Source organism: Phyllostomus hastatus, unplaced genomic scaffold, assembly GCF_019186645.2.
Source record: "Phyllostomus hastatus isolate PE091 unplaced genomic scaffold, TTU_PhHast_1.1 phas_scaffold_55, whole genome shotgun sequence".
Classification (NCBI taxonomy): domain Eukaryota; kingdom Metazoa; phylum Chordata; class Mammalia; order Chiroptera; family Phyllostomidae; genus Phyllostomus; species Phyllostomus hastatus.
The window spans coordinates 5,994,066-6,017,962 of NW_025334035.1; the positions used below are offsets into that span (position 1 = coordinate 5,994,066).

At 50.1% G+C, this 23,897-nt stretch overlaps 1 protein-coding gene across 3 annotated transcripts in view; it reads right to left on the bottom strand.

Annotated features, from left to right (window-relative positions):
- Positions 1–23,897, bottom strand: part of GAS7 (growth arrest specific 7) — a 208,254-nt gene that overhangs the window by 137,458 nt on the left and 46,899 nt on the right. The window contains exons 1-2 of one of the 3 annotated variants that reach the window (XM_045824049.1): positions 7,445–7,522; positions 4,066–4,255 (exon numbers count right to left, since the gene is read on the bottom strand). The exons of 1 other annotated variant lie outside the window; for it this stretch is intronic. The gene's annotated coding sequence lies outside the window, so the exon portion shown is untranslated. Of the gene's footprint in view, positions 1–4,065; positions 4,256–7,444; positions 7,571–23,897 lie in introns of those variants that run through there. One more of the 3 variants, XM_045824045.1, reaches the window with a different exon arrangement.

Genomic DNA, 23,897 nt, shown 5'->3' on the forward strand with positions numbered 1-23,897 from the left:
TTCCATTTATCAAATTCCCCACACTCGGTCCCTTTCAAAATGGCCTTTAAAGACCACAAGTTTCACAGGGTGGTTTACTTCACCTCTCAGTCTGAACTAGGTCCTTAAGAGGCAACCCTGGGGACACGTTTCTAGCTGCCGTTCCTGCCACCCAGATGTTGGTGAAGGCCCCACTAGTACAAGTGGTAAAATCAGAAGAAACTGTCACATTTGGGAGAAAGGCAAGGAGGGGAACTCCCATGTCCTATCTATTCAACCACCAAAATCTCTCCCAATTTTCCCGCCACCAGTCCCTCGCCTGTTTGCCATGTCTGTGTCCACTCACTAAAAAGTTAATTAATTAAAAAAAACAAACAAACAAACCTCTGACAGACCCTGCACTGTATTCAAAATAAAATCCATGAATCCTTCAAGGACCTTCCACATTCTGGTGAAGCAGTGGTGAATACCTGTTGATCCTGCCTGCCTGTCCCCCAGTGCCTTCTCACACCACCAACACCCCATTTCTCTTCGGGGAGCCATACCTCTCCATCCTGAGGTGTGGGCAATACCATGCACCCCCAGGACGCAGGGTCAGGGCCTATTCTCCAGGCTTCTAGTAGATTCCATCCTCCTGGCCACAGTGTCCGGTTCTGAAAGCCTGCCTGATTCTATGGGGCTTCATCTTGGGACTTGGAAAAAGCAGCTCCCTAGCTGACAGCCTCCAAGCTGTGAGGATGCTGGTTTGAGGCTGCCCAAGTCTTCACCCTGGGCTGGCCCCATGTGTGGGAGGCAAGCAGCTGGAGCGAGAAAGGACCCATCCTGACCTCAGGACAGTCCTGCAAGGGAGTCCACACATTCCCTTCTCTGGTTAGGCAACTTTGAGCTGGATTTTCACATTTGCTAGAACAGAAAGTGTGCCCCAAGGCAACAACTTCTCTTCTTGCCTCATCATCTCACCCCCACCCCACCCCTCAGCCATGCCAGATCAAACATTTCCTAAATCCATCCAAAACAAACACTGTGAAGGCAAGTTCCTTTGTTTAGTACCCAAGCACCGCTCTGGTGCCCCTGTGCCTTGGCTCACACTGCTCCCTGACCCTTGCCCTAACCCTTCCCTCTCTGGCCTCTGGGGATCCTCTCCTCTTAGAGCAGCTGCCTTGTCTTCTGTGAGGCCCTCATCACCCTTTTCTGAGGCCCTGTAACATGTTCCATAGGTTTACCACAATGACCTGTTTACAACCCCTCCCCGAACAAGACCACAAGCTAAAAGGGCAGGGGTCACTGGGATCCTCTCTGCGCTTTCCCCAGGAGATGCTCAGTGCACACTGTCTCCGTGGAATGGGAGACAGGAGCAGAACAGAAGTGAGACTCTCCATTTAGTGTGCTCAGACACCACCTAGGACACACCAGGCGTGGAGGTCAGGTGAAGGAGGGCACGCATCCTGGCGCCAAGCCATCTATTCAACCACCATCTTCATGGCCTCAGCCAGCTCTGGGGCTCCCTTCCAGGATGCCTGCTTTTTCACGTTTTCACAAACCTATGACTTCAGAACTGCAGAAATTCACTTGGGCTCCAAGCCTTCAGCCAACGCTGCAGGTAGGCATAGTAGGTCTGGAGGGACCCGCTTCCTTTTGCCCAAAGCTCCCATTCACCTCCCATTGCCCCTCTCTCTCCTCCCCAGCAAAACCTTCTGAGCAACTGGGTGGCCAGAGCTCTCAGAAGGAACAGCAACCTGGGGGTAAGAAATTCCTAGGGACCTCCGGGAATTTCTGGGCCAGCCTGACCAGGAAAGCAGGAGGTGGCTTCCTCAGTTGAGGGTAGACTCTCCTAATCACAACTCCCCGTTCACTCCAGATGGGGGGCAGGGGGCTGCCCCTTGCCCTTTCCCTTCTCTCAAGCTGCCTTTTAGTGACTTTTTTGCTCCAATATTTACACTGCTTCCACTATATAGAATGAACCTAACAGGGGGACAGGGTGAACAGATGGTCTAGGCACCAAGTAGGAAGGACGCATTCATTTGCTGAAGGTGGGCCAGGGTTTCTCATCCCAGGGACCAAGATGGTGGAGAAAGAGTAAAAGGCAGGGTTTGAGAAGGTACAAGGGTCAGCAGGGCTGTGGGAGCCACACATGCCCCCCACCATCACCAGGCACTCCCCTCCTCCTGAATATAAATTACCTAAGAAGGTTTAACTGAGGGGCAGAGTTGTGGATATGGGCACGGAGGTGAGAAATGGGTATCCTGTGTCGACTAACTGCTCCCAGGACCTTCTGTAAGCCCTGCTTCCTTGCGCTTATAAAATAAGCCTGCTGGATTTGACGACCTATCTCTGAGGCCCTTGACTGAATCACAGTCAGTGACTCACTGGAAAAAGCAGAGGAAGTTGGGGACACGCCTGTCCCACCCTCCCTCTGCCACGCCCCTGTTTACCAAACAGCATTCAGGCCACCAGCCCAGGACACATTCCTGGGAACCCCTGGGAGCAGGTTCCACAGGCCCAGCAGTGCAAGAAAGGCCTGGCAGTGCAGAAGGCCCTGCTAGGTTTCCACCGTAAATGCTGAGGCCGAGCAGGCAGGAGCTCTGTAAAACTTTCTGGCCAGCCAGCCCTCCCACGCAGGTGCTGAAAGTGAGGAATGAGCTGTGTTTCTGAATTCCTGCTCCAACCTATTTTCCCCCCAGCATTCTTGCCTTAGGTGGCCAATCTGGACGGTCAAGCCTGAGCTGAATCCTCTCACCCCCTGCAGGCCCAGGGGGTAGGGACAACCAGTGCTGTAGGAAAGAAGGCTGGTGCAGGCAGGGCAGCCAGCACAAACACAGCACCTGATTTTGAAAGGAAAACTGACTCTACATGACTTCGACTTCAGTGAGGTCAGCACCTGTGCCACCATCTCAGGAGGCCAGTCCACACAGAGCCCTCGGCCCAACCTTTCTCCACAGAGCTATACTCTCCCACATCAAGCACACCCCGGACGCGCAGCGCAACCAGCTAACTTTCTCCTGAACTCACTGGAAACTATCAGCCTCCATTTCATACCAAACGGCCTGTGACAGGGACAATGAAAGGCAGGGCTTTCCTTTCCTGCTGGGTCTGAGGAATATTCCTGGCTTGTGAGCCCAGCTCCTTAGCACATACATTGGAGAAGAAAGACAGAGAAGAGGAGGTTCTAAAGGCTCAGAAGAAGTAAACAGAAATTTTTGTTTAAAGGAAGGCTTGGTAGAATTACTCAGGTATAATGGTTGTTGAAATGAGTACTTCATAGGGTTCCTTGCAGCCTTGACTTTTGTGATTAATTCCATTATGTTTCTAGCCCAAGCTGCATTTTGTCTTCTATCGGCACAGATGATCAAAATTGTGCTGTCCAAGGAATGGTCCCTACCTGCCTGCCTGGGCGTCCTCACCATGGAGCTCCCTTCCTCCTGTCCCAGCAGGGACATGGGCACACATCCTCCCTCACACAGTCAGAGCAGGGAACACTGCTCCTACAGGCCTCCCTCGGCCCTCATACCTTATCCCCTTGAAGCCCTTGCCTTCACCTGGAGACTTTTCCATTGACTTCTGCAACACTAAGCCCTTGGCTTCCCTCTGCCTGAGAACTGGACCAGTTCTCTCAAGTCTCATCCAGGCTAACATCCAGGATTCCAGCACTTCCTTATCTCACCAGTTACCACTTTGGGTAGATTTCCATTCTCCACCATCTGGAATCAACCGGCCTTGATTCTGCTTCTGGTACCACTCTCGTTCCTTCCTTAGTCCTATGCTTAGCATAGGGCTGACCCCACCTCCCAACCATATCACCCTAGGTTCCACTTAAAAGCTGCACACTGATTTTTCTCCTTTTTTTCTTTTTGGAATTACTGAGAGCTTCCAGAATCTTTCTGAGGAGGTTGCTAATGTGGAAAATGAAGCCAGCACAGAGGAAAGAAGACTTCTGATGACGCTGCCTTTGCCTCTCCTATTAGTTATACATTATTGCAGTGTAATGAATTAGCCCAAAGCTTAGCGGCTTCAAACAACAGATGTTTACCCTGATGGTTTCTATGGGTCAGGGACCTGGGTGCAGTCTGCCCGGACCTTGAGCCTTACCTAGGGTCTCTCTGAGGCTGCAGTCAAGGTGCTGGGCAGAGCTGTAGTCATCACAAGGCTCAGCTGGAGGAGACTGCATCCAAGTGCCTTCCTGTGGCTGTTCACAGACCTCAGATCCTCGCCGGCTGGAGAGGCACTGGCTCCTTGCCATGTGTAGAGATGCTTTAGTCCCTGACTTTCGTCATGATGCCTGTCATGAGTTTTGACAGCTGGATAATTATATCCACTTTATAAGTTGGGCTCTCAGCCTTCCAACCTTTTTGTTCCTTTACCCTTGTCACGACTGGGCTGCATGGCTCAAGAGGCCCTACTATTTGGGTGCGTGCTTTGACATTTTCTAAAGTACCTGGTACCAGCAAGGAAGGGCTGGCAGAACCATCTGAATGGCCCCCTCTTCAGGCCCAGATGGGTCCTCGCACCCATCGACCCCAAATGTAAGGCAAATCAGATGCGCTGAGGAGTTCTGCACTGTGCCAATAGGGTCATCCAGGACAATGTGCAGATTCCAGAGGGGCAGCCTGGTGAGTGGATTGCTCCTGCTGGCTGACACAGTCTTTGGTAGGAGTCTATAAGACTGAGCCCCTAAGAATAGCCTTGGCATGATGACTTGGGGAGACTCAAATGTTAACATAGATAGGGACCCACACATCCTAGGGGCAGTCCTGCCTCTACCCCACTTTGGCCACCTACTCCATCCCCTTGACCTGGTATTTTAAACCTGTGCTTCTCAAGCCTGGATAAACATTAGAATCAGCAAGGGAGCTTTTTAAAAGGAGGGTGCTTGGGATCCACCACAATTAATTCAGAATCTCACTCAAAATCAAAATTCCCAGATCCCTTTTTAAAGTTCCTCATATAATCCTAACATTGAGCAGCTTGCTTTAAATGGATGGCCGTAAGTTTCAAATAGGTACCCAACTCTTGCTCCTCTGCCTAAATGTAAGTTCAATGGACAAATAATGTGGGCATCACCTGGACACATTAGGAAATTGTGTGTCTTCCTATGCTTCCCATTGCAGAAGGGCTGTGGAGACTTGCTTCTCAATGGGGGGCACAGGACAGCATCAATGCCCCCTGGCAGCTTGTTAGAAATGCTGAATCTGTATTTTCAAAAATCCCCAGGGGATTCATTTGCACATTCAAGTTTGAAAAGCACAGCTTTGGCCACTTAGCAACCTTACTATAGGTGTCCTGTGGGTTTGTTTTCCAACTTCAAAACAACTATTTTATGGTCTTTCTCAGATACTAGACTTGCTCACACCTCACTTACTCCTAAGCAATCTGACAGCAATGATTCATCAACCCACTGCCCGAATTCCATCCCACCCACATCAGTGCCCACGTTCTCAGCCTTCCCTCCCATGAGTGACTAAAAAGCTGCCCTCCCATTAAGGCAACCTACCTGCTTTCTACCTGTCAGCACTTAACACCTACTTTTGAGAGAGAGAGAGAGAGAGAGAGAGATACCTTTTGATCTCTAGTCCTCCAGTCCCTGCCTATTCCTTCACTTCTCATCACAGCAAATATTTTCACCAAGAGTTACTTACAGTGGTGACCTCTACTTTCTTACATCTAATGCTCTCCTGCCTGCTCCACTGGGTCTGCTCTCCCAATGTCATCAGTGACCTCTATGCAGTTACCAAATCCAAGGGCACCTTGAACTCTTCTAGGGGCCTTGGCCAGCCAGCAACACTCAATACTGCCTCTTTCTGGAAACTGTGACTGCTCTTGGCTTCCATAGCATCTCACCTGTTTTCTCCAGCAGTCACTTTTCCAGATCTTCCCCCTATGCCCACTCTTAAATGTTGCAGCAACCTCCTGCCCCCTACCCCTCTCTTTCTATCTACTCACTCACTTTAGTGGTGTGAGCCTATTCCATGGCTTTATATGCCCTCTATTTCTTGATGACCCTAGATGCACAGCTTTAGCCCTGATCTTTTTCATGTCCCCCTGGCTACTTGCCATCTTTATATGGATGATCAGCAGGAATCTTTAACAAGTCAAAAAAGAACCCAGTGGCTGCACTTCCAAAAACAAAGCAAAACCAAACAAGACCTGCTCTCCATGCCTCATTTTAGCCAATGGCACCACAATCCATCCTCTTGGTTAAGCCCAAACTCTGGGATCATCAAGTTCTCCCACCTTCCCCATTCACTCTCTCTCCACTGCAGTTGGTTCTACCACCAAAACTTGGCCAGCATGCATCCACATTTCTGTTTCCACTGCTGCCACCCTGCTCCCACAGCACCACACACACTCCCCCATAGCGTTACAATGACCTAACTGGCCGCCTTGTTCCATTTTTTGTCCTTTACAATTCATTCTCAACATGGCAGCCAGAATGAATGAATTTACAAAACACTAATCAGATCATGTCAATACTTAGTAAAATCACCCAAAGACTTTTCACTCTGCTTAGAAAAAAGAAATCTGAACAATTTAGCCTAATTTACAAAGCACTGCCTTCTTCTGCCTACCTCATCTCACATCATTATACACCACTCTCTCTTCAGCCACTCTGCCGTGCTGGCTCTGTGCTGCTCCTGCAGTAGACACTAGCTGTGTGTGGCTATTTAATGTGAAATTAAAGTTAGCTAAAACAAAAATGCAAAATTCAGTTGCTAAGTCCCCCTAGCCACAATTCAAATGCTCACTTGTCACATGTGGCTGGTCACATGTGGATGGGGCTGCTTGAGCTCTTCCTTGGAGGGTGCAAGTTTTGTCCCTGCTTGTGGCCTTTGCACTCACTGCCCCCATCGCCCAAAGTATTTTCCCCCACTTCTCCCCATGGCTGGATCTAGACATTAGTTTCAATGTCATCTCCTTGGAGAGGCCATCCCTGGACACCGAGTCTAAAGAAGCTGCCAGTGGGTTATTCCCAGTCGCAGGAACCAGTCTAAGCCTCCACAGCATTCAGCACTGGCCAATGTTTCTCTTGTTTATTTGTGTTTGCTTCTTGCCTAATGCCACCATGTCACCTCACCCCAAAGTACTCTTATGCGATCAGGGACCTTGTCTGCCTTGCTCACCACCACACTCTCTCTAGCCCCTCCTCCTGCATTCGTGGAGTGGAGGCCTTGACATGCTCTGCTCAATTAGTAGTCATTGACTGTTGCACCGCTGTCATGTTTGTATTTCCTCTTACGTCTCTCACAGCTGTCACTGTTTCTCCATTTTCCCTGCCACTCCCCACCCCTCTCCAGGCCTCATCCATTCCACCCTGACAGTACTACAAACGGAATCCTGCCTCTGCCCTCTGGACAACCCTGCAAACACAAGAAGGTTAATCTTGCTAATGTTCCTCTTGCCTAATCAATTCCCTGCCCCTGCTGGTCCCAAGTGGCCTCAACGTCCCCAAATGTGGCGGGCACGTTCCTACCTCGGTGTTGCTGTAAGGCCTTCCCCTCTGCTTCCAGCACTCTCTCTACTTCTTGGTGGAGCTGCACCTTCCCCTGCCTTCCAGGTGTGGCACAGGTGGCAGTTTCTCTGCAGATACTATACTGGCTGGCCCCTCCTCTGGTCTTCTCCAGCACTTCCTGTCTGCAGCCCTGCTTTGGCACTTCTCACGGGAGACAAGAATCGCCACCTCCCACATGCATGCACACAGATAATCCCTGAGATTATTACTAGAAGCAATGGTTCTCAGAGGATCAGAGTCACCTGGGAAATCAGTAGAAAACAGGCCCAGGCCCATTGAAGTAGGCTATGGTCTGGGCCTCTGTCCTTTGTGCACATTCCCTCAAAAAATGGAACTCGGAGAACCCCCAAATCTGAGATCCACTGCTTAAGGACCTCAGACCTGCAACAGGAGCTGCTCAAGTTCTGCCACTCCCATGCATTCAGAACACCTGAGAAGTGACAGACTCGATTAACAACCTCCTCTCACACAAACTTCCTCTTCAACAAGCATTGGAAGTTACCCCAGTGGCAGACTGAAAACAGCTCCCCATACGTCCATCTCCTAACCCTGGGAACCTGCAAATGTTACCTTACAGGAAATGTTACCTAAAAGGAAACTTGCAGGTGTGATTAAGTTAAGGATTTTCAGATGGGGAAGTTATGCTGAATTATAACAGGTGGGACCTAAATACACTCATGAGGGTCCTTACAAGAGGCAGAGAGGGGAGCACAGAGGGTGGAGCCTACATGAGAACAGAAGTGGGGGCAGAAGAGGCAACACGCTGTGCAGCCGTGGGCCAGGAAAGGAGTCTTTAGCAGGGGTGTCCATCCTGCAGTCCAACACAAAATCATAAACTTACTTAAAACATTATGAGATTTTCTCGTGATGATGTGTCGCAATGTATTTAACATGTGGCCCGAGACAACTCTTCTTCATTCAGTATGGCACAGAGATGGCAGAAGGTTGAACATCCCTGTGAGGATGGAAAAGAAAAGGAATAGACTCTACCCCAGAGCCTCCAGCAGGAGCCAGCCCTTGGTTTTAGCCTCAGAAAAGTCATTTCACACTGGGAACCTTCAGAACTAGGAGAGAATAAATGTTTAGTTTAAAGCAAAGTTGTGTCAATTCATTACAGCAGCAATATAAAATGAATATGCCTCCTCTTCTTACCACAAGGTAAAGAAAATTGAAAATTCATTTTTCAATTACAGTGGATGTACATTGCATTAGTTTCAGGTGTAGAACATGGCGATCAGACATCTATATAACTTAGGAAGCGATCAGCCCAATAAATCTAGAGCTCACGTGACATGATGCACAGTTTTTACAATATTACTGACTGTACTTTACACCCCCATGACTATTTTAATAACTGGCAATTTGTACTTCCTCAATCCCATTCAATGATGTAAAGTTCTAAGTGTATAAGGAGCACGATTTTCTAAACTCATGCATCTGTATTTGACTTATGTATTGAAAAAATAGCACAAGATACTCCTCCTGGGTGGGGCTAGCTTGCTTCATTCACTTCTGTGCTGATAGTGCTTTGCTCAAAGCCTGCTGTTATATCTGTGAATGCCAAAATTCCTCCAGGAAGGGCAATATTCCAAGTTGGAATTTGGGGGCCTCTCTGATGGGCACTCAGCCTGACCCTAATGGCATTTGCAACAGGGAAATACATAAAATCCAAAAATAGACAAGTTGTCAAGCTTGGACACCTTGGGGAAGAACAGTTATATTTTGACTTGAGGAAAGATAGACCAAATATACTCTGCCTCTTAGACTCTTGTTCTCATTCTGAGAAGTGCACAGCTTAGAGGTGTACTGTTTCCATATGGTAACCACTAAGCATGTGTAGCTATTTCAATATAAATTGATTAAAAATAAAATTGAAGACCCAACTCCTCAGTCACACTGGTCCTATCTCAAGTGCCTCATGTTATTGGTTACTGTATTGGGTGGCAAACATATAGAACATTCCCATCATCATAGAAAGTTCTAAACTGCTGGCTCAGAGCATCTGCCAAAGTGTCGTTAGCCCTCAGACTAGAGAACTTAGAGGGAGAGAAATGCAGTCACCACACCCCGTCCCCCCCTGAAATTCATTCTTGAGCGTGTGTCTTAAGATGCACAGCTAGGAATGGTACCCAGAAATACCTGCCCAAATCTGACTTTTCAATGAAAAGACAGCTCTTTGGAAAGTGAGAAACAGAAGCAGCAGGGTGAGGAAACTGCAATCAAGAGTGGGACTCAGGCAGGGGTGAGATAGGGTAAGATGAAGAGGAACTAGAGGAAGAAGTAGGAAAAGATAAAGGAGTGGAAGGTAAGAAATGGATTCTAGTGACGTTATCATGAGCAGAAAATTCAAATGTCAAAAAGGAGGTCTCTTTTGAGAGCTGAAAACAGGTAAAACAATCTACTAGCCCACTTGCTGCTCTGAGACAAGTGTACAGGACAGAGGGCCCTCTCCCTGTGACCGGTGGGAGCCTGAAGGGACCACACCCATTCACGGTCCCCATGGGAAGCAGTGATAGCTCAGGGGAGAGATGAGGAGAGGACACCAGCTGAAAGCAAAGACATAAAACTTTCCCACATGGAACAGTTAAAAATTTGCAAGTACACCATACTGGAGAGGCTGTGGGGAAATGGGCACTCCTAGACACTCTGGCGGACAGCACAGCTAGGTCGGCCTGGTTGGGGGCAATCTGGCACTTCCTATCAAAACTACAAACACTTGTTCTCTTTGCTCCAACCTTTCAACCTCATAATTGGGAACTTGAAAGCCTCCCACCCATGTGCGGCATGATGGACATATACAGGTAAAGGTAAAAGGCAGAGACTGGAAGCAATCTATACACCTATCAGTGAAACGAGTTCAGGAAGGCATTAAAAAGAGCGAGGATATGCTGTATTTTTTTTAATCGTAGCAACAGCAGGGTGCAGAAGAAAGGGGGAGCTACTGCCTGTGTGAAGGAAAATAAAGGTGCATGCATATTATAAGCGCCTGCACTGGTTTAAGTCCCCACAGGAAACTGGTGACGTGTTTGCCTCTGGGGAAGGGAACTGGCAGGTAGAGGACAGGAGGGAACAGAGTCAACTTTTCACTCTCTGTTCACTCTATGTGAAGGCACCCTTCAAATATCACATCTGATCTATCTATGTCCTATCCAACAAGGGTAAACTGAGCAAAGACACACTTCTGGATATGTACATCCAGCAAAATGTCTAAAACATACCCATTTTCCCCCTTTCTGCACTGGTACTACCGTCTCAAAGGGAAGACCACATCTGCCAGGTGGGTGGGCCCAGGGGACCAGCTATCATGTACAGCAGTCATGACCTCCTGGGGGTGTCACCAGTGCCTCTGTGTCCTCTCCCAGTGTGGGTGTCCCTTCCCCTGTGGTCTGGAAACTCCAAGGAGGCATTCCCAGGACCTGGCCCTCAGCAAATCTGGGCTGTCATCCAGCCTTGGAACTAACGAGGGCTTGTCCTCCCCCTGCCTACATCCCAGCTTTGGGGTCCTGATTCCAACCAGGATGCCACCACATCCCAGTGGCCCCTTCAGGGCAGGGTCTCCCACAGCCACCGCCAAATGATCCCCTGCCAGCCTCTCACTCCAGGGAAGAAATGAAAGCAGGTCCCATGGCTGCCACCTGATAATCACCATGGACACCAGATACCTGCCTGGATCAGGTCTGGGCGCATCGGCCGTCCCCACAACAATGCTATAGCAACAGAGGTAATATTATTGTTCAGAAAATAAAAAAAACCACACACACACTGTGTGGTGTGACAGCTTTTCAAGCCACAGAGATAATGTTCTTCCACACCCTACAACTTTTGCCTCTCCCTTCTCGAAGACGACATGGCTTCTTCAGTGGGAAGTTGCAGGCTTGTGGCATCACCTTGCACCATTGCTCCAGTATGTGTGCCCTTCCCTGAAATCAGGTGTGAAGCAGAGTCCCAGACACACCCAAAGTGGGGGCCAGCAAGCTGGAAGTGGGGCAGCCTCCAAGGTGCAGCTCCAAGCTGCCCTCTGTCCATCAGTCCCTGTCTGGCTCCTTCTCCATGCCAGACCCCAGTGGGGCAATGGGGTTTTGGTGGTTGCAGCAATAAGCCAGCCACACAAGAATCTTCAGACCTAAATGTGGAAAGCATTAACTAACCCAACTGAAAAGACATAAATCAGGAGGGGAGCTCGTGGGGTGGAAGAAAGCAACTCTTCTCGGAGAACGAGAGCCTACTCTGTTGCTCAAGAGCAGAGTGAGTCACCAGCCACCAGCAGCAAGAGGATGGGGTGGGAGAAGCACGGAGGGCGGGGCCCCAGTGGGACTGGCGGGTGGACGGGTAGGGGGAGTGGTGCAAAAACACAGCTGTAGGCTTCTAACTAACCACACTTCATCAGTAAGATGTCACCTCCCCTCCCCAACTCAGGAAGTGTTTCAAAATGTGTCCGCCTCCCCCAGAGAAGACAGCAGGAAGGAGTCTTCCTAACAGCCCACTGGCCACCCTTCTAGCCTGCAGCTGGTCTCAGGGAAGCAAACCTTATACCCTCCAGAGACAAGGCCTTCCTCTTCCTTCTTTGCCCCTCCCTGGTTTTGTGTCATGCCCTTTGGGGATCCCCAAGCCTGAGGTGAACATCGTGGGCACAATTCTTGTCTCACATGCTCACCCATCCTCACTACCCTTTCTTTTCATCCTTTCCTTCTTTCTCCCAAGCACTCCATCCTCCACAGAAGGTGCTGTTGACAGCAAGATGAACCCCTCAGATGCCCCATTTTCCTTAGGGAGAACCTCCTACCTTCCTTTAGGACCTTGTCTTACCCACCAACTGCTCTGCCAAAGCTAACCCCCAACCTTCCAGTTCTTGTACCTGCTAAGAGCGCGGCCCTATTGTCCCTGGGTGTGGGGGGAGAAGGGGCCTCCAGACAGATAATTTGGCTCGGAGTGGAAGCACAAGGAGGTCTGTGCCCTGCAGGCTCTAAAAATTACCACGGCAACATACCAACTTCAAGCAGGACCCACCGTCTCTAGGTCGTCATCATCTTGCTCTGATGAATTAAGAGGTTGGGTTTATAGATTAACTGGGTCCCTTAGTGTCTGACATTACATAAGAAACAAAACTAATTCCCCTGGAGTACTCAGGGGCTGTGGGACTTTGTTCAGAGAACACAGAGAGGGGGGGTACCCTGGGCACAATGGCACTCACCCGCCATCACTGGGTGCACAATAAAGGTGATCAACAGGAAGTACCATGGTACCCTGAGAGGGAAACCACTTCCAGGACAGATCTTGTGAAAAGGTGAGACTGAAATGAACTTAGAGGACAGGGTAGGAAGAGAGGACAATTCCATGCCAAGGAACCATTCATTCATTCACTCATTCATTCAACAAATATTGAATGAGCACCTCCCACACTAGACACAGTTTTAGGTGCTGGGGTCACCAGTCAATAAGACTGGAGCTTGCACTCTTGGGAGGGCAGACACATAATCCTCACATCTGAGAGACAGGTCAGTGATCCAGTTTTGTTGGGCGGTGGTAAGTGCTGATAAAATAGAAAAATTAGAACAGAATAAAGAGATGGGCATGGCAGGGTGAACAAGAGACTGAAAGGAGTTGAAGGAATGAATTAGCTTCCAGTGGCTGCTGTAGCAGATTATCACTAACTAAGGGGCTTAAAGTCACAACTCTGATTTATCCTCTTACAGGTCTGGGGTGCAGAGGCTGAAATGGGTCTCCCTGGGCTAATGTCCGGGTGTTGGCAGGGCTAGCTCCTGCTAGAGGGTCTCAGAGAAAACCAGTTTCCTTACCTCTTTCACCTTCTAGAGGCTGCCTGCTTTCCTTGGCTCGTGGCCCCTTCCTGGCATCAATCAAACTCTTGCTTCTGTCCTTGCATCTCCTACCCTGACCCTCCTGCCTCCCTCTTACAAGGACTCAAGTCATTACACTGGGCCCATCTGGATAATCCTGGATCCTCTGGTTATCTCAAGATCTGTAACTTAACCACCCTTGCAAAGGCCATTTGCCATGTAAAGTAACAGTCATAGGCTCTGAGGAGAAGGCTATGGACACCTCTGGGGGACCATTCTTCAGCCTCCTTCAAGGAGTTAACTTTGTGGCCTGCAAAGGCCATAATGAGGAAGTGACACTCCAGAGGCCAGTTTGCAGGACAGCAGTGAGTGAGTTGAGTGGGAGACACAACCCTGAGGTGAAGGCCACAAAGGGGCCTGTTCACATAGCTCCTCATCTGCCACTGTGAGGCTTCTTCATTGTCTACGCAGGTTATCACAGGGACCCACTGGAATGTTCTGAGTAGAAGCGGGACATGGTCAAACTTCTATGTAAAAACAACAGATGGCAGTCTTGCCCAATGGTCAGGAAGCAACTGCAGTAGCCCAAGGGCACAACGATGACACCTGTGGCTCAGACTAAGGTGACGGCCATGGCAGGGGTGCAGGGCAAGAAGCTGGATTTTAAAAAAATCTATTTGCAAAGAGGTGTCAACATGCTTACCTGACAAACTGAACACAGGGTGGGGGAGAAAAGGGAGAGTCAAGGGTTTTGACTCAAGCAGTGGGAAAGACAGACTTGCCATTCATGAGCAGCAAAAGCTGTGGGCGGCCCAGGCCTGGGAAGAGAGACCAGGTGTGACATGTTGGACAGGTTGAATGCAGATGTCAAGTAAACAACTGGATACATGAGTCAGTAGGTCAAAAGCAAAGCTGTGAGCAGACTCACTGATCCACAGCTTAAGGCTCTCACAGGGGAGACCACTGGAGGTCTGGGCTGGGGTGCAACAACGGGGCTGAGATTTTGGGTTTGGACTGTACCCTGAGAGTAATGGGAAGCACATGGGGTGTGGAGCCATCCATGACTACCCCAGGTTAAGTCTGTGAATTGGGCGCTAGTTGCAAGACAGGATAGAGGCTGAGTAAACAGGGATTTTGCTTTAGCCCTCAATTGCTCAACCAAACATTTTCCCACGCCTCACAGAAAACAGGATGAAAATCACTGAGTTGTGGAGAAAGGAAGGGGCACAAGGAGGCATTCAAGAATGCAGTTCTACCAGAGGCTCCAAACATCTTTGCTGCTTCTGCTTGGTGGGCTCTCCGGCTTATACTGGGGCCCTCGAAGCTCTGTGCTGCAGCCTGGAAAACCCTGATATGCCTGAGCATGGTGCAGCATCAGTGTGGTCCTACCTCCAGTGCCCAGTATATCATGAGGACAAAACAGGGACAAATGCAGGTGGCCAGACAGTGTGAGCACCAAGATATGCAGGGCTTCACCATGCCCCGGACACAACCCCAACAGGCAATATGATCAAAAGGCGATGTCTACCACTTGTCCCAGAGACAGATGGCACAAGGGAAGTGCCTCCTGGGCACTCACTTTCATCCACTCATTTGACCAGTATTTAGTGAGCACCTACCAAGTGCCAGGCACTGCTTCTAGACATTTGGGGCATGTTCATAAATGAAACCAAAGGGGAAAAAACCCTGTCTTCATCGAGCATTCATTCCAGAATAGGGGTAGTGGGTGGGGAGGAAGCAGAAAAGAAAAACAATATGTAAGTAAATCACAAAGAATATTAAAAAGTGATAGAGGGAAAAAGTAGAGCAAGGTTAGGGGAATCCAGAGTTCGGCAGACAGGCCATGGGAGTTTAGGGAGAAGGATGGTAATTTTCAATAGTTCAGGAAGTTACAGTTGCTTCAAGTCACAGTTGAAGATCTTTCTAGCTCGTCCATTCACTTCCTCTTTTTTGCCATTCATTCGCTCATTCATTCATTCATCAACTTCATCAACCAATTACTGAATGTGCACCACAGGTGCTCCCTACTCTCATAAAGCTTACATTTTATTCAGGGCGATGTTAAGATAGCTAATTCCAGAAGGGCTGTGAGTGAGCAGAAATTCACCAAGCACGTTCCTGCGAGCATGCCAATCAAAATGAAAACACAAAACACAGTGGAACAAAGTGCTGTGTTCACCCCACCCCACCATCGAGGGTCTGATTCTTGGTCAAGGGCCCCGCCCACTTCCTTCCCTCTACTTTGTCTCCACCCCCTCATCACCACCCCAACCTGGGTCAGTAACACTGCTCTGGTCTCAGCTACCAGAAACCACAACTCATTGTTTTCTGCCTGGAGGCTGCCCACACAGTGTCCTTTCACATCACATGATCGCTATCCCAGAGCACCTACTGGTTTTAGGGCCTTCTCAGCTACTGGGCCCATTCAGTGCTGCAGACCCAGCACCTTTTCAGGAAGTGCCAACCACAGCACTGAGCAGCGGGCAGCACTGCCTCCTGTGATGGGAGCACCTCTGTCGGGCAGGTTTTGATCCTCCTGCCTGGCTAAGCTCACTCCCAGGGCCATGACAGCCTGTGGGGAGAGGATGAGCAAGCAGGGCAGGATGTCATACCTTGGCTGGTTTGGCACCTAGGAGGCCAAGCTACTGTGGCAGCTCACACCTCTGGCCACAACTTGGAACTTTTTTATCGGCGCTGACCACTGGGGGACTACCAGTGAGCTGAGCACGAAGGCTCTTTCTGTTTGAAGAAAGTTAAGGCTGGCCTTTGGTGTTCATCCCTGAGTGTTTCATGGCCTCTGGGTCCTCCATCTCTTCCCACTCCACATCCAGCTGTGAACCAGCTGGACCAGTGGTGGCCCCAGGTCCCTGGTGATGACACAGCCACTCATAAAGAGGAATAGCCATCAGGAACTGGTCCAGCCGCTGTTCCCCTCCCTTGGCCCCACCATAAACTCTCCCAGGCTCATCTCCCCCCACAGCTGTGGGGACTTGAGAAGGTGAGGCACTATTGTTTTTCCTTCCCTTCCCAGCACTGCATCTCCCCCAGTGGTTTGGCTAGACCAGGACTCAACCCCAGACCACGAGTGGGAGGTCTGTTCTTGAAAACATAAGCATGATTCTCAGAAAAGCTGCTCTGTGCCCTCCACACCCCAACAGCTTCACAGAGGTGCCCCAATGAGAAGAAACTTCCTTCTTGGGAAGTGCTGTGGTTGGCACTTCCCAAGAAGGAGCTGGGTCTGCAGCATGGAACAGGACAGGTAGCTGAGAAGGTCCTAAAACCAGCAGGTGCTCTGGGATAACGACCAAGCAAGGTGTAAGGACATCCTGTGGGCAGCTTCCAGCCAAAGTACTGAGTTCTGGCTTCTGGTAGCTGAGATGAGAGCAGTGTTACTGACTCAGGTCAGGCAGAGGAGACATGGAGGAGGAAGACAGAAGCAGATGGTGCCCTGACAAGCTGGGAGAGGAGGAAGAAGGCAGGTAGAGAGAGGGGGCTATGGGGCCTACTCCCTAAGAGAGAAAGTGAGATTCCTCCCATTGTCACCCTTTCTTCCCCTTCACAAGGGGCACATGAAATCAAAGGCCTGCTGGGACCCCAGGCTAGGGAAGTACCTAGTTATTCAAACTGGGTGTGTAAATGCACTTAGGATGGGGCAGTGACAGAGATGCAGGGCTGCGGGTCCTCCACTTCCTACTATGGGGTGGGCGACAGAAGGAGGGAGTGTGCAATGGTTTAGTACATGGGCTCTGGAGAGAGATGGCCTGGGTACAAACCTTGTCACTGGCTGGGTGACACTGAAGAAATGATTTAACTTGTCTGTGACTCAGTTTCCCCAAATGTCAAATGGGCCTGGCAATATCTAGGCTTGTTGTGAGGATTAAAAGAGTGTTTAGAGCCCTGGCCAGTGTGGCTCAGTTGGTTGGAGCATCATCCCATAGACCCAAGGGTCACGGATTTGATTCCTAGTCAGAGCACAAGCCTGGGTTGCAGGTTCAGTCCCTGGTCAGGGCACATGCAAGAGGCAACCAATCAATGTTTCTCATATTGATGTTTCTCTCCCTCTCTCTCTACCTCCCCCCACTCCCTCTAAAGTCAATAAGCATATCCTTGGGTGAGGATTTAAAAAAAGATCATTTAGAACAGTGCCTGAAATATGGTAAAAGCTATGTAAATGCTATCTATTATTATTATTAAATATTTCTGAATCAGTGCTGCTATGTTAAAATATTCTATACTCCTATGAGGTCACAGGCCCATTTATTGGTTAAGAAAGCATGGTAAATACAGGTGTGAAGGTGCTGAAGCTCTAACCTTATACCACTGAGATCATTAGTTATTCCTCATAAACCTCTCATATGCTTCTCCAACCTATTCCTCCCAACAAAGTCTCAGAAGCTAAGAAGATTTCTGGGTGCCATGGGTACCCCAACAAAGAACTCAGCAACCCTCTACTGAACACAGCACAGTCATCTCAGAAACCATGAAGCCTGATCGTCTTGGAGAGGTTTGGGAGGTGGCAGGCCCATGGCTGCCGGGAGCTCTGTGACCCCTGACTTGAAGCTGCTGAAAGTACATGGCGACAGCCTCAGCTCTCACCAGCGGTTTCCGGCTGGGCCAAGAGGCTGACCACACCAGCTCATTCTCAAAGAGCACGTGACACAACCTCACTCTGCAAAGCTGTCGGCACCATCGCCCTTGGAGGGGGTGTGATGGCGAGAGGAGATGTCAAGAGACATAACTGACCCATTAGCTGTGTGTCCTAATGGAAAGTGTGCTTGCCCATTCGTAAACACAGGTAGTACTGCCCCCCAGCACCCATGCAGGACAGTGCCTCAGACACTTACTCTGGAAGCCTCCAAACCGGCCTGCCCCTGTGTTCTCATTCACCCTGCCTGCCCACTGCAGACTTACAAACAGTGCTTTCTCCTTGGAAAAGATGCTATTGCCTGAGCCAACATCTTAGAAACCCAAGCCTTTGCCTTCCTCCAAGCACCTGCATGTTGAGACAAGGACCCCAATATCCTTCACTCAAAGAACTTTAGTGGCCCTCTTAAAAAAAAAACACTCCTTTTCTCAGACTCAGCATGAGCCACCTGGGCCTGGCCCACCAGGAGCTCCCACCAGATGGGGCAGCCCCACTGCCTACCTCAGGGCTGATGATCTTGGGTTTGGTGAAGGGCCCCAGAAGGGAGTATAGGAAGCCCCCTGGCTCCCAGTCACATTTCCACTGCACCAACACATTATTCGCCTCCACGAGTCTTGTGTTTTTCCACCCACACACCCAAAACTCGACCTTGCACAGCTATAGAGTCAACTGAAACGTTAGCATGTGCAGGTTGAATCTGTCTGTCCGTCTATCTATCTACTTACTTATTTACTTATTTATTTAAATCCTCACCCAAGAATATGTCTATTTGTTTATTAATTTGAGAGAAAGAGAGCATGGATGTGAGAAACATGGATTGTTTGCCTCCTGTACACCCCCCAACCGAGGATCAAACCTGCAACTCAGGTATATGCCCTGACTAGGGATGGAATCCGCAACATTTTGGCGCATAAGATGACACTCCAACTGACTGACCCACTCAGCCAGATCTTTATTTGTTTAAAGCTGAATGGGACACTCCATGTTCAAACAAATAAATATTTTCATCTCTTTTTATTTGAGTGCCTCTAGGTGGGGCAGGTGCCCTCCAGGTAGTCTGCGGCCCTCAACATTGGAGTCACCTGTCAGACCCGGAAACACACTTTGGCATGCAGTGCTGTGGAATTTCTGGGGGTTGGGGAGAGAGCTTTAAATACAGCTTGGGGGCTGGGGAAACTCCTGGTTTCTGACTGAGCAGGTTTAGAGGTGGGACCTGAAACCTGCATCTCTGGCAACTTCCCAGCAGCTGGTCCAGAACCCACCTGCTCCCCAGCCTGTGAAGAGCACCTGGTGCAGTCCTGCTGTAGAAGTCCAGTAAGGCTTCCACCTCCATCCTCAGACACAGGCGGGGCCTCACTGGAAGCCCCAGCCCCAGTTCATCCCTTATACAATCTGAGGCCCCTGCTGGTTCCTGTTTCCTGTCCCTTGGTGTTGCCTAAAGAGGCTGGGGGGTCCCCAGACTGCTGCCTTCAGTGCCCAGCCACTGGCTGTCTCCTAGAGATTGCTCTCCACTCCAAGCAAAAGCTCTATTCCTCCTTCCAGGAACAGACAGGCCTGGCTACTCCTGGGAGTTCTCAACGCTGGGAGGGTCAGTCCAAGTCCCCAGGGAAGGAAAGGGTACAGCAGAGCCCTGAGGCACCTGATTCCAAGCCAAGCCCCTCCATCCTGAGCAGAGCCTAGAGACATTTGGGGGAGAGGGTGGGGGAGAAGTGTCCACACATGCACACTGCACCCAGTGTCTTGGCCACACAATGCACAAGGGGCCGGCGGGGCAGGCCGCCAGGGCCCACTCATGCCAGTACCATCTGGGGGCCCTTGCCAGGTCTCGGAGGGCCAGCTGAAGAAGCTAGACTCTGTCCTGGGGCACAGTCAGGCTCTATTCTTATCTCAAGGGGGAATGCGTGACTCTCCTTGCAGTGAATGGAGGCTCCTGGCGAGGTGGAGGAGGAAACAGAGCCCTCACTGTGCCTGAGAGGGCTCCCCACACGGCTCCCGGCTCTGACCGGCCCCTCGTGGTGTGGCCTTGCACAAGCCTTCGACAAGGAAAGACCAGTCCAAAGGTAGACAAGGAAATGGATGGTTCGGGGCAGATGGGCCCTCATTCCCACTGCCGGACTCAGCTCCCACATATAAGTCCTAAGTAAGACCCACAAGCAAAGTCCTAAAGGAAGCACAGACTCCACGCCAGTGCCTTACCAAACCCCAAAGCAGAGAGCCCAGGGAGCCAATGCGCCCCACGCAAGGGCTGAGCTGCTGCCGGCAGAGACGGGCCTCCCTCTCACCTGCCTCCCCTGGCACCATTTGCAGGAGGCCACAGGCCTCTTTAAGAACTAACTCCCTTCAGGCCTGCACACCCCAGTCTCAGCAAATGAGGCAACAGGTGCTGTACAATTCTCAAGGGCTATGAAATTGGTGCATCACTGTTCTTGCCAGGTTAATCTCAGCGCAAAAAGATGCCATCACCGGGCCCTGGCTGGTGAGGCTCAGTGGACTGGGAGTCATCCTGTAAACCAAAAGGTCACGGGTTTGATCCCCGGTCAGGGTACATGCTTGGGTTGTGGGTCAGGTCCCCGGTTGGGGGCGTGCGAGAGGTGATCAATATTTCTTTCTCTCTCCCTCTCTTTCCCTCTCTCCAAAATTAAATATAGAAGATCTTTAAAAAAAATAAAGATGCCATCATAGGGAATGTCAGCTTCAGTGATTTCAATAATAGCAAAACAAAACAGAAACAACAAGAAAGCAACCTCACTATCCATCACTAGAGGATTTAAATAATAAATAGCTTATCCAAACAATGAACTAGTAGCAAACACTAAAGATAATACTTTAGATACACTTACTGATGAAGAAAGTGATTCAATACACATTAAGTTTAGAGAAAAGAAAGATTGCACAACTGCATGTAGAAGAAGATTAAAAACAGTAAAGCAAGGACATTGTCTTTCTTTCCCAATAGGATGAAAGAGGGGAGTAAACAGGTACAGGCTGAACCGGGGGTGGCTGGGGCCAGGGTGGTGCTGGGAATGGGGCTAGGATGCGAGGGGTCATGTGGGGGTCGGGTGAGGGTGGGAACCATGGATCAGTTAGAGAAGTCCATTTCGGTTTCCTCTGGATCAGGCTTAAAGGACTATGAAAACATCCGGAAAATATTTAGCTAGTAAATCTCTTAGAAGCTCTCCACCCTGTTTTGTTTAGCAACACTTCCCTCCCATGCCCCCCCTCACATGCATATCCCCCCCCATTTCTAATTCCTATCATAGAGCCAGAGGGAACTAGACAAGGTGGACTCCATGAGTTCCCAGGGTCTGACCACTGTGTGTGCTGCCAGTTTGACTTGTCCAGTGGTCCCCTAATCCCCAGAGGGCCCTCAGCAGGGGCTGAGCTGGCAACACTACTTGTCTTCTCTGGACACCAGCTCACCAGCAAGGACAGACTTAGTAGCTCTAGGGAGGGCACAGGTTAAGGGGGACTTTCTTGCAGAGGGGAAGCGGATCATCAGACACAGAAAAGTATTTGCTCCAACGCTTTTCCTTCTGGGGAATTCCTTGGAGTCGTCAGGTAGGAAAGCCACAAATAATGAATGAGTGTAAGGGAGAAGGGGGAGAATTCACATGCACACGTGCACACATGTAAGCACACACCCTCAAATTCCCTCCTGTTCCTAAAAAGTCCACAGAAGTCAGGGAAGCTGCTTGGTGGTCCAGCAATAGCCCCAGTTTGAGAGTCAGAAGCTAATCCCAGCTGAAGGGAGGGCATGTGCTGCAGGACCCAATAGCTCCGAGTGCCCACAGAGTGGATAGAGCCCTCTGGTCCTCAGTTCAAATCCCAGCTCTGCCCCTTACTGAGCCAAGTGACCTTCCTGAACCTCGCTGGGTCTGCTTCCTCAGTTGGAGAGTCCTGCTCAATGGCACACAGCCCCAGAGCTGGGAATCTGGAAACTGGATGTGAGTGCACACTGCCGACTGGATTGGCTGTCTGTGTGGGTGGAGGGGTACAGCCTGCAGCCTGGATCCAGGCCGCTGCTGCTAGGTTTTGGACAGCAGACCGCCCTGTTTGCTGTCGTTTTCAATCTGAATCAATTACCAATGTTACAAGAGAGAGAGATTGCATATTTCCAGCTGGGCACATGGTACCCGTGATTGGCAGATGCTGCCTGTTTCCTGTAGCACATAATTCCTCCAATCTTAGTGGTTTGCCTGGCCCCTGACATCTGCATCTGTCACCACTACCTTCTAGAAGTGACCCAACATTCTGTGACTGTGGGTACTGGCTCTGCTCTGTACACTCGGGTTAATTTATAAGCAGGGACTCAGTGATATCCGAGAAGAAGCCAGCAGTGCCTCCATAAGCCCCTCCTGCACCCAGCTCCAGCTTACATCAGGGGGACTCCTGGTTTCCAGGGGCCACCGAGCAGCCTCCCCCCGGCCACTTTTTTGCACAGCCTACAGTGTGAAGCTAGGCCAGCTGGGGGCAGACAGGGCAGGAGCCGGGGCTTTGCTGGCTAGCTCCATGGTCCGGAGGAGACCTGGGCTTGGCATACCAAATGGAATGGTTGCTCTTTCTTTGCTCCAGAACCCGTGTCATCAATGGCCCCACTCAGCTTCCCTGAAAGCATCTCAGCCGTACACTCATAGAGCGGCACACTCGGGACTACAGGACCTTACTGGAGAACTATGATTTTAGAGACACTAACCTGAACCGGGGAAACGCTGGATGTGTGGAGAGAAAGCCTTTAAGCTAGAGCTCTGAGTGGATTCCCCTCCAAGACATGAGCCCCTGTCTCCATCCCCCTAAGCCCCTAAGATGGGGCAAGTTCTAACAACCCAGGTTGAACAGACCACAGCAGAAAGCTCAGAGTAAATCCTGGAACCCCGAGCCTCTCCCTGGAAATGCTGATTAAATGCCAGAACCACAGAAAGATCTGAGTCAATTCCAGAACCACTTCTGGGGCCACAAGAGCTCTCAACAGAGCACAGGCAAACTCTGAGTCAGGGTTCTAAACATGTGGGGCTTAACTAATCCCCTGCTCTCAGCTCCAATGGACTCCTGGGAGCAGCAGGGCCAGTGGGGGCTCCAGGTCCCGCTTCCAGCGATCCAGGCCAGGGAGCCTAGCACATGACCCTGCCTGGACTAGGGCCTCAAGTCACACATGAGGCCGTGCATGAATCCTCCTGGCCCACACCCGAGGTTCCGGGGCGGCTCCCCCACCCAGCCCACACGTGGGAGGCAGAAGCCGCCCTGTGCTCCAGAATTCCATTCTGTGGTGGAGGCTTCTCGAGGAAACAATTCCTTAATCCCCTTCCTACACCAAGGCCAAGAAACAACTTGTCTGTCCCACAAATGATGGCTCCCTCTGCCCACTGTCCTTGCACTGACCTCCTCCTACTGAGGAACCAGAGTGGAGGAATAGGGGGGTGGGACCTGGGGGCCCTATGCTCACAGACCCACAGTCCAGGCTCCCACACTTGATGCACTCAGCTCTGATTTTCAATCCAAGACCATCGAATTCCAGAGCACACTGAGGCCAAGTGCCTCCCCTGCTCACCCTTAACTGGGCCAGAATGTAAAACTCAGTGTTTCATTACTTATATTTATTCAACAGCATTGTTCATTGCCTAGTTTCATTTTCAGTGAAAGTTTTCATTGAAATCCTGTTTAAAATTGCAAACGAAAGCACCTTTTAATAGAAAGGATCTTTGATTGATCTGATATCTCCCTATGGGTCAGCAGACACAGAGGGGAAGACATTTCTCCACCCACTCACTTAAATAAATAACACAGTTAAAGAACACTGATGACAAGGGTGCCAAGGCTACAGGGCAGGGAAGGAGTGGCCTTCTTAACCAGTGGTGCTAGGATAGCAGATGACCAGGCACAAAGAGTAAAGCTGGCCCCTTTCCTCACACCAGTCACAAAAATTAACTCAAAACAGTTCCAAGTTCCAAATGTAAGAGCTAAAACTATACAATTCATA